The sequence below is a fragment of the Emydura macquarii genome, unplaced genomic scaffold (assembly GCF_026122565.2).
Source record: "Emydura macquarii macquarii isolate MOO-44397 ecotype Brisbane River unplaced genomic scaffold, CSIRO-AGI_Emac_v2 contig_1253, whole genome shotgun sequence".
Lineage (NCBI taxonomy): Eukaryota > Metazoa > Chordata > Testudines > Chelidae > Emydura > Emydura macquarii.
The window spans coordinates 77,966,024-77,983,868 of NW_027131390.1; the positions used below are offsets into that span (position 1 = coordinate 77,966,024).

Sequence of the window (17,845 nt, forward strand, 5' to 3'; positions counted from 1 at the left end):
CCTGCACACATCTTTCTATAAGTCTCTCACCTTGTCCTGTCCATTCTCCTGCTCTTCCCCCTGCTTTTCACTTTTTTCTTCCTTTACCTTCAGTTTACTGCATTCTAAAGATTCCCTTTCTGCTCTCCCCTCATTCCCCCTCGATCACAATCCTTATCCCCAAGTTTCTCTGCCAGTTCTGTTTTTAGTCATGTTGAACTTGAACTGACAGCTAGACATCCACCAGGTGAAGTCAGAGCCAAGCCAAGATTTGAGTTCAGACAGGAGCCAGGTCTGGAGCAGAGACGTATAACTGTGATTGTCCATATAGACATGGTAATTAAATTTGTATATGTGGATGAGATTACCCAGAGATAAAGGTAGAGGGAGAAGAGGTGAGGCCTCTCAGGGGTAGTCTCACTTTCACTTACAAAAATGGCTGTGGTATGGTCATCGTGTTGAGGACAGCATGTGCCTTTAGTCTGATTACAAATGATGAGAGATGATGGCCATTTTTTAATAAAGGCAAAAATTGTAAAATTGTAGGGCTTTCTCCTTACTTAAAATACTGCACTCTGGTTTTTCAGGGCTAAGAGAAGCTTCTCAATAGCACTCTTGTTCATGTATTCCGGGGTACCCAAATTATGGCTACAGAATTCTACATGAATTCTGCAGTTAGAGATGCAGAATTCTATACCTAATGATAATTCTACATCTACAGCAGTGTGCTCTGCAGGAACTACTGATTTGTTTTTAAATCCAGCGGAAGACTACTGTGATCAAAAAGCCTTCCTTGCTGGGACATAAAATCTCTACAGTGCAATGCCTGATGTTAAATGAATACAGCTGAAAATATGCTATATTTTGTACAATTTGCATGTGGCCCTAGAGCTCTGGTCAAGAAACTGGCAAAACAGAGTGCCAAGATACAATATAAATGATGAAAGCTATAATAAAAATATATACTATTAAGCAGAAGGAGTGAGTCTACATCTGAAGAAGGTGAAGGTACACTTTAAACTGTTAGGTCCTATTATTTACACTCCACCCTGAAATCAGTCTTAGATTGTGCCTCCCTGCTATAACAAAGTACTTTAAATATTTCCCTCCCCCACAAAGAATGATCACAGCTGGCTCTATTTTTGCTACTTTATTTTCCAAGTTATTCTCCTGACCTCATTTTTAAAATCAACCCCTTGCTTTTTTGTGTGATCTTTTTAGTTTTATTATTCTGTTGTACATCACCCCAGATGCTTCGGCACAAAGCGTGTGTGTGTGTGTGTGTGTGTGTGTGTAAACAAAATATTGATATGTATTCAGTAGATGTTCTTGTTTTAATTTACACATTACTGACATACATCATCTAGTAACTGCCAAGAATTTACTGGAAGATAAGGCAGAATGGGTGGTTTTTCTGAACTCACTCACTGCTCATATTGGATTTTTTGTTTTTTACAATAATACTTTGAGTTAGTGGAGCTAACTATCAAAGTAAAAAATTCATAATCAGACATGTTAATATATTGTACAGTAATCTCCTTTATAGTGCCAGGACAAGTCATCAAGTGATCTCAAGGTACATATGTGCAGGAGTGGAAGAAGTTTTCATGGAAATATAGGAAGAGTACATCCCATACATGGGTTATTCAACATAAGCAACTGCAAACTGACTCGGGGTTCAGCCCATGGAACTCATGGTGAACCACTTTCCTATGAGCTTTCTTGCAGGCATTGACCACAAACCTCCTCCTGAGGCTATTTCAGAGAATGAAAGGGTAGAGCATGTAAGTAATTGTGGTAAGGATCTGTATCAATTTATACAATGAGCATATGGCCTCAGGCCTTGATTAAGGCAGAGAAACTATAGTTCTGTGCCCAGCTTCTAGAGTCATGTGATTATATTAGACTGTCACTTACATTTTTTTTTAAGGCAAGTTTCTAGTCATCACAGTTGCAAAGAAAAACCTGAAAACCCGAGTAACCGAAGCAGTGATGTCTACCTGAGTCTGCAGAAGGCCTGAAACAAGTTCTGAGGTGCCCAGTTTAGCTCTTTGGGATGTTTATTCCAAGACCCACTGCTCAGTATTGTGGGGATGGCACAAACCCTTCCCTGGCAGAGGACTCCTTGTGTAAGGCAAGAAGAAAACAAGGCAATGGGCTCAGCGTATTAACTCACGCCAATTCAAGCCAGCTGCTGGGATAGCACTAAGGAGCCTCCCTGCATCCACCCTTCAAGGAGAATTGGTCCTTATTCCACTGCTTCTCTGTTGAGGGGCGTGGCCCTGGGAGTCCTAATTTTATGGAATACCTAGGGCCCAGATTAAGGCAATGTGGCTCTATATAGCCAATAGGAAGTAGAGCTGGAAAACATCTATTAGATAATTTAGTCCATCCCTCCACCAATGCAGGATTGTTCTCTACAGTATATTCTTGACAAGCTCTATAGTACTCTCATGCTGGGGCTTTAGCCAACACCGTAAACAGACAGTTCCAAGGTTTAGAGAAGCCTCCCTGTTGGGATGTTTTCCTCATATTCAACCTACATTTATCCTTGCACACTTTCATCTAGTTTATATCCTCTCCAACTACACTAAAAAAAATCCTCTAAATGTTTGGGACAATGCTGTATTTTTTTAAAGGAAAATTGTGCAAAGAGTACTCACAATGTCCCCAAGGCTCGTCTGTTGTGGGCAGGGGAGGCTATGTGCCATTGTGGAATTAACAGTTGGTTCTGCAGATCTTGCAGCATCCACCAGAGGAAAAAGCTGATGACAGGAGTTCTGCAGCTCCCTCATGGAACCTCTATGTAAGTAGAGAAACTGAAGAGCTCCATGCTAGTGCAGCTGCAGTATTACTTGTGGGGCTAGAAGGGGGATGACCATTGTTCTGTCCAATCTCCACTGGCATGTCCATTTACATATGTTATCCAAATATATTCCTATTAGAAATATTCTCTCTATATACCATGTGTTCTCTACCTGCATTCTCCTGTTTCATCCTGTCTCATTGATCTTTATCATAGTGCCCTATCAGGGAGACTGACTGTATAACAGTGAAAGCATGAAAATGATTTATACAGACAGTACTGCCAAATGAACAAAGCAAAACTAAAAAGAAATAATCTTTTTCTCTTACCTTACTATTGTAGTAACTTTAGGGGTTGTTTGTAACAATAGCATGTAAAATCATTTCAGATGGTAGTGGCTTTTTAAAAAAAATTAAGTTTCCTTTTAATTTATCTGCTTATTCGGGAAAAAATACAGCCATTTTTACTGATTTATAATACTTGGAACTTCCCTCGTTGCATAGTAGAAAGTATATGCCACATCAGCAGCAGATAATCATGTACATGGAACTATTAAATAATGTTTATGGTACACTGTAGTCCTATAACTGTCAACTTGTTTGAAATTTTGTTCTGTACATCCACAAAACCGAATCTCACAATGACTAAATTTTAAAATAATGCTTTTAAATTTTTCTTTTAAAACTGAACTAGAGACTAGTCTACCATGTTGCCTTTATCCAGTAAAGCATTTAGTCTGATGTGTAATCTTAATTCAAGAGTACCATTCACATGCTCATAGTTAGGCACATTCCTAAATATTCTGCTGGATTAGGGCCTGAGTTGCTAGCTACTTGGAAAGTTAAACCCTTTTGAAGTTGAACGTGCATGAAAAGTGTCAAGAGGAAGCTCCCCAAACCTGCACTTTTTACCCCTCCCTAGAGTAAGAATGGTATTAAAAAAAAATTTCATCTTCTGCTCACTCAAATAGCTAAACCACTCAGCCCAACCCAGAAACATGAAGAAAATAAATATTTTTTAAAACTGGACATGAAAACAGAAATACGGGTCTTAAGACCCGCAGAACGATTGAAAATGTTTAACAAACTGGGTTAATAACAGGTGTGTGTGGGGAAAGAGGTACAGCGCTAGCAACGCAGAGAAGAACAGGGTGGTTTTATTGTCACATTTTTCAATTCACATGCAGGGGAGAAGTCTGTAACTTTCTTTAGTAATAATCCGCTTTCCTTAGTTGTATTAAGCCTCTGCAACCAATTCATTACCTGTAACGTGTAGTATATCCACTATCTTTTTAAACCCCCCTCTTGTCCTTTATTGGATTTCTCTCTCTAGCTTTTAGAGGGAGCTTGTTTCTCTTAATATTGTCTCAGCCTCTGGTAGTGTAACCCCCCAGTCAGTGCCTGTCTAGGTTTCCCTCACCTCATCCCCTGCCTCCCGCCAGTCTAAGGAGACAAAGGCAGAACTCTGGCTTTCATCTTTGCTTCTCCGTTTCTAGCCCTGTCCACCCAACAGTAAGTCGTAGCAACTCTCTCCGTCTCCTCTCCCCAGGATCACTCAGCTGCAAACAGACCAGCAGCAGCAAACATAACCTCACAAGGGGCTCATCCTTTGCTCAAGCGAGGAACTCTCCCTGGCTTCGGCTTTGCCGCATGACTGGCCAACGCCCAGGCAAGGGCGGCTCCGCGCGCGTTTAGCGCTGCGCGCCCGCTCCCACACCCCCTTCTGGGCGGGGGTACGTGGGGTAGGGGCACGATCTGCTTTTTGCCGTCAGCCCCGTTGGCCCGATGAATCCCCTCTCGTGGCCCGTAGCTTTCGCCCCCAACCCGTGCAGACTGAGCTCCCACTCCCTGCTCTCTCGGTGCAGACCGCCCCGATCGCTCCCTCAGCTCCAGCCAGCTGCGCTTTTCCCTAGCTCCCCAGCGCCCTGCCGGCCCGTGTGCAGCTCGCCTTGCCCAGGTGCCCCGCCCGCGACCCGCCCTACACAGCCCGGACTAGCAGCCCTACAATGGCGGAGCCCGTAGCGGGCAGGGCCAACGCGAGGGAGTGGGACTTCCCAGCCAGGCGCCCCGGGTCTCCCGCGGCAGTGCACGCGCGAGCTACCGGGCGGGGCTGGGATGGATTCCCTCCCTTCCCCCCGGTAAAACGCTCTTCCGGCCGGTACCCTGCAGCGCCCCCGTGCTCACAGGTGTCACGCAGCCCGCTGCCATAAGCCCTGGACGCCCCTGGTAGACCGTCACCTCCTCTGCCGTGGTCACCCCTCCTCACGCCAGAGACCGGCCGCCTGCCTCCCCTCTCCCAGGAAAACTCTCCCCACCCTGCCTCCAGTCGCCCCAACACCTCCTCTTTGCAAACTCTCCTCCGCCGCGGGGTGCCTTGCTGAGCCCCTCCCGGGCCGGCTCCCCCGAGCTGCGAAGACAACCTCCCTAGCCCCTCCGGGTCCCGGAGATCCCCCTCCTGTGCTGGTGCCAGTGCCCCCCGCACTAGTACCCACGCAAGCTCTTGCAACCGGACACCCCTGCCCAAGAAGCGAGGGGGTGTGGCGGTACCCGGCCTCAGCGCAGGGGGGTGGGGGTCCGACTCCGGCTCCTCCGCCCGCTGCGACTTCCCCGCAGGGCAGAGTCTGTGGCGGCCGCACCCTGGGTACCAGAGCCCGGCCTGGCGCTCGCGCCGCTCGGCTTTTTTCCCTGGGTGGTCCGCGGGCGGGGCCGCCGCGGCTGCAGCTCACGTGGGGGAGGGGAGGGAAGGGGCGCAGCGGGTGCTGCTGGTGGCCAGACGGGCGCGGCTGTTTTCATTCAGTCAGGGGTGGCGCCTGTGAGGGCTGCTCGGCGGCTGGCAGCCCTGGGACAGCAGCGCTTCCCCAGCCCTAGCCGGGAGGAAGAGAGCAGTGGGGGAGTGCGGCCGGCGGCAGGGACTCAGAGAAAAGGGGGAGAGAGCAGCAGCCGGGAGAAGGAAGCGGCACTTCAGTCCGAAACCAGTTCTTGGGGCATGGCCGCAAGTAAGTGCCTTTTCCTTTGGCTGTTTTGAGCGGTGGTCGGGGTTTAGGTCTCAGCCGCCCCTCGCGCGTGCCTAGCCAGCGCTCCAGCATCTTCCTCGCGTGGATGGCTCAGGTTAGCAACAAAGATGCACACTGCATTATTTTCAGTATTAATTCATTTTCAAGTCAGGAGCGGCGCCCATCCCCGAGGTATCTGGCTGCTCTCCACACAGTTTGCTGCTCCAAATCACATCAGTTTCTCCTAGTGCCTCACAGCTCCCTTCTGTTAACTCTCCCACTTGAAATGCCCCTAAGACTACTCTTAAAAGTTATTCCAGGCGAGTTGTTGTGAAATGATAGTTTGCAACCATGGAGAGGAAACTGGAATGGGATGTAGGTGGAGAATTCTCCCCTCTTCCCATCAGGTTCTTGACTGCTACTTTGTAGTGACCAACTTTATGTGGAATATCCAAGGCATCTGGAGAGAAATGATGGTAATAGAGAAATATCTGAGCAAATGGTGGGAAGGAGGATAGAAGATGGTCTCCAGTGGCTTTCTTTGGTAAGGAGTTGCAGGAATAGCTTACCTATAAATTGCCCTTTATCATTCCAGCTTCACTTTCTACCTCAGCCTCAAAAGTTTAGTTTCTTCCCTATCCTGTGGAATTCAACAGGTTTAACTTATTTACCTAGGTGTGTTTGTAATGATTTCCACACAAATAAGAAATAAACATATTTAGTTTGTGCAAACACTCCTCATAATATCCCAGTGAGATAGACAAGAGGCATTGTAAACAGCCATCACTCAAACACACGACTGGTTTATGAGAAGCTATCTAGTGAAAAGCCTTTCATCAACAGAACATGTTTAGTTACATATTCTTTTACACATACAGATCCAAAACTAGATCGTTTCCTTTAGTTTAAGGACTTTCTGCATTAAATTTCTTCCCGTCAAAATAATATCTTGCTTGAGATGGAATTTGTGCAAGATATATTTTTATTTGGAGTGGGAGGCAGAAAACAAAGTAGGGAAACAAAGTATGACTGTTAGGATTATTTTACTTGTTACTAAGTTTACTTGTGTGAGAGCAAAAGTATCATAGATAATATGCCCATGAAGTAATGATAAAGGGCTTAGTATTTCATAAAATGAATTACTGTAATATATGCATTTGCCATATAAGGTGCCCATCAGTGTACTATCTGGGTGTTTTTCTCTCTCCTGCTTTCTCAGTCACTTTTCACACATAAGAAAGACGAAGCTGACTTTTCCAGTTCCAGTTCAGCAGAGTAAAATTTGGATTAGCTTCTGTCAGCTAAAGAAGTAGGTGGGGACAAATCTGAAAAGCATTCTTTTCTGATTATTAAAGTCTAATAACATATTTTTAATGCCCTTTTCCGTTAAAAGCAAGAGTTGGATAATTTTTCCAAAGGATTCAGATTTGGCTTTTGTTTCAATTTTGAAGAAGGGATTCTCCACCCTGCTTCAAGTTCTAGATGTCACTGTGCAAGTGGTGTTTGGGCTCTAGAAGTGCTTCAAGAGACCCCCCTCATAAACTCTGGCTGAAAAAATGTGTGGGGGTGAGACAGAGAACTCTGTAGTGTACATCACCATAGAAATTCTGGGAAGCCTGAGGTATGCACAGGTTGCTGCAAGTTTTGCTGGGGATCATATTGATCTCATCCACTCCAATGGTGCGAAGATGGTTTATAGCTATCTTTCCCAAACCCCGGCTTTCGGCATGCATCTGTACATGCTGAGTCTCCAGGAGAAAAAACTCACACCTACATTCTTCTTCTTCTTCTTTTGTTCCTGTAACTTTTTTTTCTGAATTTTCTACTGTCAGCTAAAACTTGTGCCAAAATGTATATTTTGTAAAAACAAGCTTTTACTAAACCTAAGACCAATAGAAATGTGTCCACAAATGCCTTAAAAATACAACAAAAAGCCTTAAAAAAAATCATATACTTCTCTGCAGTGTTTGCAGTCGAAACCTTGCAGGGCGGAGTACCAGACATGAAATGGACTGCATTGATTTTCATTTGTACAAGCTGAGAGAAATGCAAAAAGTAAATAAACAACATGAGTAATAAACAGAATACTGAATTTTAAAAAATCTTTCAGTTTTGCTAATCTAAGGTGGTGTTAGCAATAGTGGTGAGGATATGTTTTGTTATGTTTTAAAATACAAAGGGCACTGACAACTTAAACATAAAAGGAAGAGGTGTTGCCTGATTTGTTGAGTGGTTATTGACTATTGTTGGTTGATTATATTGAATGTTAAGGTTTTCCAATTAGTCACAGATTAAAATTTCAGAGAGTTTAAAAGGTTCTAGTCTCAGAATCAGGTACAACAAAATTAAATTCAATATCTGGTTGAAAACCCCGATGTGCACAGCCAGGACAACATTCACATTGAGGGCAAAGCACAGCTTTAGTAATATTTTTATTAGCTTAACTAATAAAAACCCAAATGTTGCAACCCAAATAAAGGCATAGCTATAGTGTGGTAGTAGGGTAGTAATGGTGACTTACACCATTTCTTACATATACCCTCAGCTTTCTCATGGAGACAGGCATGCCAAAAGAGTCCGATGGTCAAGATCTCAAAGCTTATGTGGTGGTTTGGCCTACTACAGGGCCTCATGACTACCATGAATATTCATGTGAATGTTCATCTTGACTCCTTTGTCCATAACTAACTTCCTTCCCCTAATAATATTGGGGTGTCCTTATCCTGTAGGTTAGTAAATAATGACCTTAACTCATCATATACATCAAATTGTTGCCAAGGCTATGGTTATGTGGTTATGCATCTATGGATGTTCCTATGATAAAATATCCAAAAGCTGGTATCAGTTCATGTTCCTGCAGTTATCTGGTATTTTTTACAAAAATCCCCTAAACATAATATTCTAACTCCCCAATAACTCAAGGTCCCTGGTGAGTAATACACTTAAGCTAAAGCTCAGATGCCTCAAAGCTTTATGCTAACTACTTAAGGTAAATATATTACAGGATGGAGGCCTGTAAGTTTCTTGCGTTAACCCTACATAAACTACCTCTAAGCTTGCTCTATGGGCTACAGAGAAAAACCTTCTTGGTAATAACAACGAGAATTCTGTGGCACTTTAAAGACTAACAAATTTAATTTTTGTAGCATAAGCTTTTGTGAGTCTTTAAAGTTCCACAGAACTCTCGTTGTTTTTGCTGTATACAGATTAACACGGCTACCCCTCTGGAACCCTTCTTCTTGGTAATATTTAGTAAAAGCTGCTCCTGGTATTAGCAAACTCTTTTGTTCATTTTTGTGGATTTGTTCTTCCATTATTCAAGCACTGATAGCAAGCTTGATACTGTATGAAACACGGAAGACTGCCCCTTGCGCCACATACAAGGAAACGTATCATCCATGGCCCCAATTTTGCAAGCATTTATATAGATTGCATAAATGTTTTCAGAGTCTTTCAATTAACTTTCTTAAACGTTCTATTAAGTGAGAGTAAACAGTTTAGGTGAAAAATGACTCCTTGTTAACTTCTGAAACAAGTTGGAAAGCTTCGTCCAATTGTGGAGGACAAGGATTCACATATTGCAAATAACCACAGTTGTTATCACTGTCAATAGAGAATTTAAAATTTGGATGTAGAGGTTGAAATGGTCTTTTATTCTTTCTGGTAGCTCAGGATTAAGGCAGCTTGGCATAGCTGTATGAGGAAACTTTCTCTTCCATTGATAGCATTGTACTTTCCAGGAACAGCTCCACCCTCATTAACTTACTGATGATAGTACATAAAATAAAGAATCAAACATGTTTTCCTAAATTTCAGAACTACTTTTTGTTTTGTGAATTTTCACAGGCCATTTTATGATTCGTAGTGAGGCATTTTCTTAATCTTGGAAGAAACCCACTTCAGAAGTACAATAGAGAAAAATTAAATTAAAATAATAGATATAAAGATAAAATAGTAAAATAAAAAATAAACTCACTTGTATGTAGCGGTAATCACTTCTCTGTGTTGGGAAGAAACAGAAGTTTGAATAGACTTTCACCCCAAGTCACATCACCTGATTTTGATGCAGTTACTTTGGTAACACTTCTGGCTAGATCTCTAGCAAAATTTAACTTTTAAAACCTACCCATCACATTTTCCACTTTTCCTCTGGTTGGAGGACACCAGCTTAAATAAAAAAATAAAAAACAACGTCCGTCACCATTCCCCTATTTGTAATTATAGGGAGTCTCACTTTATGACATATACTGGATGTACTCTTCATGTAAGTCTTTATTAACTGATTAGCTTTTGGTGATTTTCCTGCTGACAAGTGTCCAAGTGTAAAAGCCAGCAGAGACTGAGAGAATTTTTCTTGTTAAACTCAGTTCACAGCTGGATTTATTTTTTAAAAAGATTGCTCTGTGTATGTCAGTGGTATTATGAACCTTGGATAGGTACTGAAAGTTATCCTGGCATACAGTTTCTAAACTCTGGGACAAACTGTAGCATGGGGGGGGAGAAGATGAGTGGGTGGGACTCTACAGAGCTACTCCATCCGCCTCCTTGCACAGCTGTGAAGGAGTAGGCAGAATGGGTTGGTGATTGACTTTGCCCTTCAACATGCTGGTCAGCATATACTCTGTGGGATGTAGACCTGGTGCAGTTTACTCCCTCCCCGGAGTAGCAACTAAGCCAGGAGATGTAACTGAGTCACAGTCTGTCTGCCCAGGTTTCTCTTTGGACAGTGGAAAAATATGCTGCCCCTCACTTTGTGTTCATACCGAAGGCTTGTTTGAGCCTTCCATGCTTTTAGCCTCTAGTTGGTTTTTTCCAGGCAAACCTATGATTTACTGTATCTAATTTACCATATACCCATTTCTCTTCACTGTTGTGACACCTGGAAAATGTGAAGAAAACCTGTCATTTAAAAATCCACTTAATATAATTTGGAACCACAAACACTAAATGGTATTAATCATGATTGTATAGTCATTGTATTACATTGCTATAGGACAAAGTTAAGGTTGTTTGGGATGCCTTAACTATGCATTTCCATACCTTATCAGTTTTGGATTATTTCTAAATTTAAACTTAACTCTGAATTTTCCTGTGTTTATAATGCTTGTTTGAGGATATTTACAACAACCTTTGAATTTTACCCATATGCTATTAATCTACCCTCAACTCGAGTTTAACATAGATTTTATATGGAATTTCCTTGGATTTTATTAATTATTAAAAATTTCATATAAGCACTAAACAAGAAACTCAAAAAGAATGCTACCATAGAATTAAAGAAATGTAGGGCAGGAAGGGAGCAGAAGAGGTCATATACTCCATCGCCCTGTGCTGAGCTGAGATTAGTATACATGAAAGGTGTTTATGTACCTTGTTCTTAAAACTTTCCAAAGATGGGGATTCCATAACCTCTCTAGACAACTGGTTCCAGCGCTTAACTATGCTTACAGTTAGATTCAGGTTAGATATCAGAAAACTTTCTAACGCCTCAGCTCCACTGTATACAAAGGCAATACTGTTGTGGGGAGCGCGGGCAGGACTGCAACCTTTAAAGGCAGAGATACTGACATTCAGAGACTGGTCTCCTTTTCTTCCTTTTCTCTCCTATTCCAACTCCAACCACCACCCTGTTTTTATAGCAGTGGTCTCCCTAAAACATCCCTTCTTTCCTTCAGGCCCATGTATATACCTGCTGTCCACTACCCCTCCCTACATCCTCCCTCTCTCCCACTCTACCCACACAGCCCCTTCACTGTCTGCCTGAGCTGCCTTAGCACCAAAAACCCACACTGTGAAGAGGAAAAGGAAGGGAAAACTGGCCATGTGTGAGCTGTGCAAGGGAGTGAGCAGGTTTTGTGAAGGAGTGACCAGGAAATCATGGGGATGTGTGGTGGGACTGAGGTGGACAGTATGAAACAGGGATGTGCAGTGCTCTGAGGAGGGAAAAGGGCTGTATTTGGGATAGGGGGCTGTGTTAGGGAGTCTGATGCTTTAAGGACTCCCTTTGAGCTCCTGCATCAGCTAGCCTGGTGGTGTTGCCCATACTGCTGACTCAGCCAGTGCCATGGGGAATCTTTCAAGCACTGATAACCAAACTAGTGTGCAGCCATGGAACTTTTAAAGAGTAGTGATGGTTGGAGTCATGTCATCTGCTAAGGGGAAACCTTAATACACCAGTACACAGTCTCCCTCAGGCCAATGACTCATTTCAGCCAAAGAATTGACATGGAAATTAGCTATAGAATAAGGGTCATGATGTCACAATGACCCCACTGAGGTGATCTGAGCTGTTGTTCTGGTCCTGTCTGTATAACATAATAGTTAGATTGAACCGTTATCTTAATTACAACATAATTTCTTCTAGTGCAGTTTATGCTTGAGACTTCAAAGAGTTAACTAGATGGAAAGCTTGTGTTGCATCATTTCTAACTTCATTTGGGACATAAAAAGTCCTATGTTGAATAGCACATTTCTGAAAAGACCCATTTTAATTAATTTTAACTGAAACTAGGTGATGGATTTACTTGAAAATTCTCAGAAGAGTCATTAAATGCTCAAAGAGTAAATTTTTTGAGAGGATCTGCTGTATTTTTTATGCATAACAAAAAGGTAAAAACACTACTCTAAGTGCAAAAACTCAACTTAGTCTTAACTATGTAGCGGCAACAGCACGTCCATAATGACATTTGAAGATGATCCTCTCAATCCCAATCTAAGTCTGAAGCACCTTTTTCAAGCTAACACTTTGGACTATTTCTTTGTTTTGTTTTTTGTTTAATTAAAAATGCTGGTCTTCTCTATAGGATAAGAGTCCATCGTGTTTAACAAAGCTTTAAAAAGTCCAGGAGTTATTTTGTGGTCTCTGTGGCATAGAGCGGATGACTTTGTTGATTATCCAAACATAACAATTTATCATAAATTAATTTCAGAAAGATGAAACTCGATTTGTCTGGAGTACAAAGTATCCGTTATTACTTATCTTTTTCCCTCACCCAGTCCCTTGAGGTATATCCCTCTATGAGCTTCCCTTCTTACTGTTTTCTTGCAGTGTACTTTCCCTCTCTCTAGTGTTTCCCTCTCTCTAGTGTAACCATTGGACGTTGAAAAGGAATAAACTGAAGAGGTTTGTTGTTGCACTGAATAGACGAACATATTTGTGAAGTTCGTACATTGTTATATTTAGCAGAAAAATTGTTTGTGTTTTTAATTTCTTATTAGACTCACAGATTTTCAGTTAGGAGATTGCATGCGACTAATTACGTATTTTTTATGAAATATAGAAAAGGGCCATCTAGATATGGTGTTAAAGAATGGAAGTGTTGCAGCTTGCGGATTGAAGCTAGATTGCTTCAAGCTTCAAGTTGCAGAACTGAAAACATTTCTATTGTTTCCAGTAGGGAGTCTGTATTCTTTGAAGTAATGCTTTACAGAATGTTATGATTAACTAAACTCCCTTCAAATTCTAACCATTTCCAGCACATGCTTTCCAAGAACTTCAATCTTGTATCAAAGCAAACTATAGTAACTGTTCTATTCAGGTACCAAAAAGACAAGGGGTAAAGGTCTTTGTCTCTTAATGAATCTAAAAGGAATTGCTTTGACTGCTTCCTAAAGTAGGTAGATCATAAAAGTCACATCAGGCTGAACTAGTACTATAAGCAGATACTAAATAGTAATGCATCTAATAATTTCGTTCTGATTCACAGATCTAGAAAATACGAAAATACAGATATGTACAAAAGAGGTACTGCTATGCAGGAAATCCCAGTTTTCCAACTCTTTTGATTTTTATTGTGAGTCTTGAAATTCTTAGTGGTGTTCTTAAAGTCCCAGCTTCTGGAACTTGATATTTCATGAGAATTTCAGCTTTCATTTTAACTAAAAAGCAAGTTTCCAGTCCTCATGGTTGCAGAGACAAGCATGAAAATGTCAGACAGACACATCCTGAAGGCAAATAGTAATACAACACATACTATTTTTTTTTTTTAAATCTCATGATTTTTAAGTCAGTCTCATGATTTTTGAACATGGGGTTGGCAATATTGAAATCCATTATTTGCTCAGGATTTTATTAGTCAGTTATTTAAAAAATTAAATAAATAAACACAATCTTGAACTACTAGATATTTCATAATTAAATCTATTGTTTTACTGTATTAGAGGTTTCTAATAGAGCTGTAATGGCAATGGAAGTGATGAGTAAGAAGGACTTGAAAGGTTTTGCCTTAAGTAGCTACCATCAGTCACTCAGGCTAGGAATTGTGCTGAATATCCACCCTTGGAGGAATAAATTATTTGAAATTAGCCTTGCATATCATAAATAATTAAAGAAATGTAGAAGCTGTGCTTACAGACAGATGAATTAGACATAATAATCATTACTTAGTTAATGGCGATACTGCCTTTGTGATTTTATTATTGGAGTGTGTGTACATGTGTATTTTCATTGTGTCCTCAAAAATATCTTGATGGTTGATTTCCTAAGATTCATACAGTTTTGAGTGCCATGCTTTTAGTTTCTTATGCGGAATAATGTTTCTCATCCAGTTCCTTTCCCAAAAAATAACATTCTGTTTCTACTGGCTCTTTATTAAATTTTAAGTTTATCTTTTAAGGAGCTGAATATCCAGGAGAGATTTATTTATATATTGGTACCAAGTATAGGAGTGTATAAAGAGCTGAAGATTGTTTTTTCTGTTTTTTCTTAAAGTGTTATTATACTATAAGTGTATCCGTAACTGTTGAGTTGAAATGAAGAGCGAGAGGTATGTAACCCCATCATGCCTTTAACCTGTCAACCCCAGTCAGTAAGTGATCTCCTGTGATCTGTGGCAGCAGGGCCTACTATTTCTTATGGCGCTCTATCAGATTGTATGGGAGTTGATACAATAATTTCCACGTCCAGGACTAATTTGTAGGTTAGTGTTGCTAAAGCCTCAAACAATGTGGATATTTGCATGAGTTTACACACTGATGAATTACGGTGGGCATGGCAGCCTTGAGATGCAGGTTGCTTGGCAAACTGTGGAAGTATATGAGTGCATAAAAATAAATGAGGGGCAATGTATGTGGGCATGCTGGCAGGTGTTTTTCTTATGCTGGTTTGAAGTCTTTCTGGTGTGGCCTTTCTAGGTAGGACATAGTTACTGGTTAGTCTAATCAGTGGCTCAGATTCATATTTTAAATTTAATCTATGGTTTATCTACACTAGAGAAATTTGACATGCTAATCACCAGTTGGTTTCTATAGCATAATTTCACACCTCTTATCCACACATAGAGTTGCTTTCAGTGATGCACAAGCATTCACATCAGCATTTGGATTAGGCTGTCTTTTGAGGCTAATGACCATGTGGTCTTCTAACCTACTAGTCTCCATCAGTATAGTGACAGTGAGGACAGATCACTGACATAATAGCTTTGACAGTAAACAGTCTACCTGCTACTGTCCTGCAGCACATTTAACAGTGCTTAGAGGACCTACCTCATTTTCCCTCTGAACTTCACTGCATGATGGACAAGTTTGCAAGAAGTTACATATGATACAAATAGTGCTGCTCAGAAGAGAACCCCAGTTTGAAAATACGCGGAAGTGTCTGTGCTGTATAACGCCATGGATCTTCTTTACTTACCATGCCATGAAATATATATTTTAAAAAATACAGCCTGAAAGAAATCTTTAAACTTATGTTGTATAGAGGTCCAAGGAGCTCTAGGAGGTAAAGGAAGGAGAAGGCAGTGCTTAGGCTAATGGGCTATCTTTCCCTTCCATAATTAGTGTTTTAGTAAATTATTTATTCTTTCTGCATGGATGATTAGTGTGTCTTTTTTTGTCCAGGGTTATTCCACAGTGACTGTAGAGCACAGAGAACCTTGGTGGCCCAGTCTGAAATTACCCTTTATTTTGAAGAAGGGAAAAAAAGCCTTCTGCCATAAGGGAATTTTTTTTTAATTAAATTTAGGGCTCGATTTTTGTTTATTCCCTTAGGCTAATTGATTTTCTTTTATAGCTGTCTTCAGTTAGTGGCCACCCAACATTCTGCCCTTGAATTGTGTTGCAGATGTACAGAGTATAATGCAGCCTTTGTCTAAAACTGTAGCACTTATGGGGCAGGGAACCTCTTGTTTGCCTAGCACAATGAGTTCTCTTACTGTACAGCACTATTAAATAAATACAAATAATAATGGGAGGTCAGCAGCAAAGTACCTCACTGCATCTAAAAAGATCCTACTTTGTGTTATATTTTCATACACTGCATTAATGTTTTAGCAGTATCACCTTTCTGGAAAAGAGATTATTTCACTTGTGAAGTCCAGACACACATGCATCATAGCAGGAGTTATGTACATGCATTAAGAGAGAGAGAAACTCTTTGGCATTTGAGGTAATATGATTCAGTCTCACACTAGAATAGTTAGCACCTAATTACAATACAACATCATAAAAGGAAAATTGGTAACTCTCGTGTATGCCTCCTTATTTTAGGGAATTTGTACATGTTTCTTATGGAACTATTTTAGTGTATTATAGCTATCAATTTACAAAATATTTGTTGCAAACAAAATTTGTTTCTCTACAAATTCTTGTTCATCTCAATCAAAGGAGTCTACTGCATCCTGAGAAAAACCTCTTACATAATTTTTGTTTTGTTTTTTTTGTTTTCTTTGGGGAAAGATATTAGAATAAGAAATGGTCTGAAATCTCCCCCCTCCACCCACCCACACACACACACCCCTTGCCTGAGTTGGAAAAATTACATCAGAGAATATTAAATCCATGTGGCAGTGATTTTATTTTACTCACATTCAAGACAATTGGGCATTAATCTCAAGAATTTCCCAACTGATTTAATACTATATTTTTGTGATATATATTTTCTTTCCAGTTAGCCATAAAAGTTAAAAATAAATGTTTATGTAAATTCAGCAGTAAGATTCAATAAAGCATTTTTCCTTAATATGCCCTTAGATGCAGAGAAGCATGATGGTAAATGCAAATGACTGGAACCATCTGAGATGTGTGTTACTAATCTTGTAAAGCAGTTCAGGTAGTTTTTTATTGCTGCTCATAACAGTTAATTTTCAAAGAATTCTTTAAATGTTCAAAACATTTTCCTGCAATTTCTAATGGTATTTTTCATTTCTGGTTCTAGTCACAAGTTTCCGTGTATACTCAACTCCTCTTATCACCTCTTCAAACTACAGTTCATAAAACCTGAGAGGCAGTTATTACGCTGAGGAGATCTGTAGTGACTCTCAGAAACTGTCATCTCAACTCCTTAAATTGGCTGTTGACTGGTTTAGCTGTTCAGGAAAGCAAGGGTCAGCTTCCCACCTGGAGATGAGAACATTGTAATTCAAAAAGTGATGATCTGGTTCAAGGAATCAAAATCAGTTTCTTCACTGTGCAGAGCTTGGCTTATAGCTAGGCGCTTTGATTTAATCATTTTCACCCTAAAGATGCAGTGATCCAAATTCCTCCATGTGGAACTCCACTGAAAATGATGGAATTACATGAAGTATGAATTTGGCCCAATGTACTTATTTAATTAATTATTTCCACCACTCTGGGGCAGCTAATTGAAATGCTTTCTGTCTCCTTGCCAGTTACTCTTTATATGAAGATAATTTTAGGTCCCACTATGTTATGTAACATTTAAAGGGATACTGTCCTTCAATTCATATAACTCAAGGGAGAAGTTTTCTGGTTCCAAACATCTGGTGGTTTGTTTATTCACCATTGCTGAAGAAATAGACACTATTTTTTAGGGTCTATGCTCTATTCACTGCTGTGTCTTCTGGTGTTCTCTGCTGCAGCTATTAACTAGTACATGCTATTTTCAGAGCTGTATACATTCCTAATGAAATTAGTGCTGATGGTGAGCAAACACAGAAATAAATGAATCCAGACATTGCTAGCAAAAGAACAGTTCAGTTGTTTATTTTATTATCTGAACTACAGAAAATGTTAACTTCAGCGGGACATCATGATAATATGAGGGGTTTATGCTAAGGGATTGGGATGTAAATTGGTATATGAAAATTAATACTTTAATTCTAATTTCAAAG

General features: G+C 40.5%; 1 protein-coding gene across 1 annotated transcript in view; it reads left to right on the top strand.

The window, feature by feature from the left end:
• Positions 1–5,593: 5,593 nt before the first annotated feature.
• The window catches only part of LOC137153687 (sodium channel protein type 2 subunit alpha-like), a 186,679-nt gene continuing 174,427 nt past the window's right edge, over positions 5,594–17,845 (top strand). The window contains exon 1 of the mRNA XM_067549309.1: positions 5,594–5,780. The gene's annotated coding sequence lies outside the window, so the exon portion shown is untranslated. The remainder of the gene's footprint in view (positions 5,781–17,845) is intronic.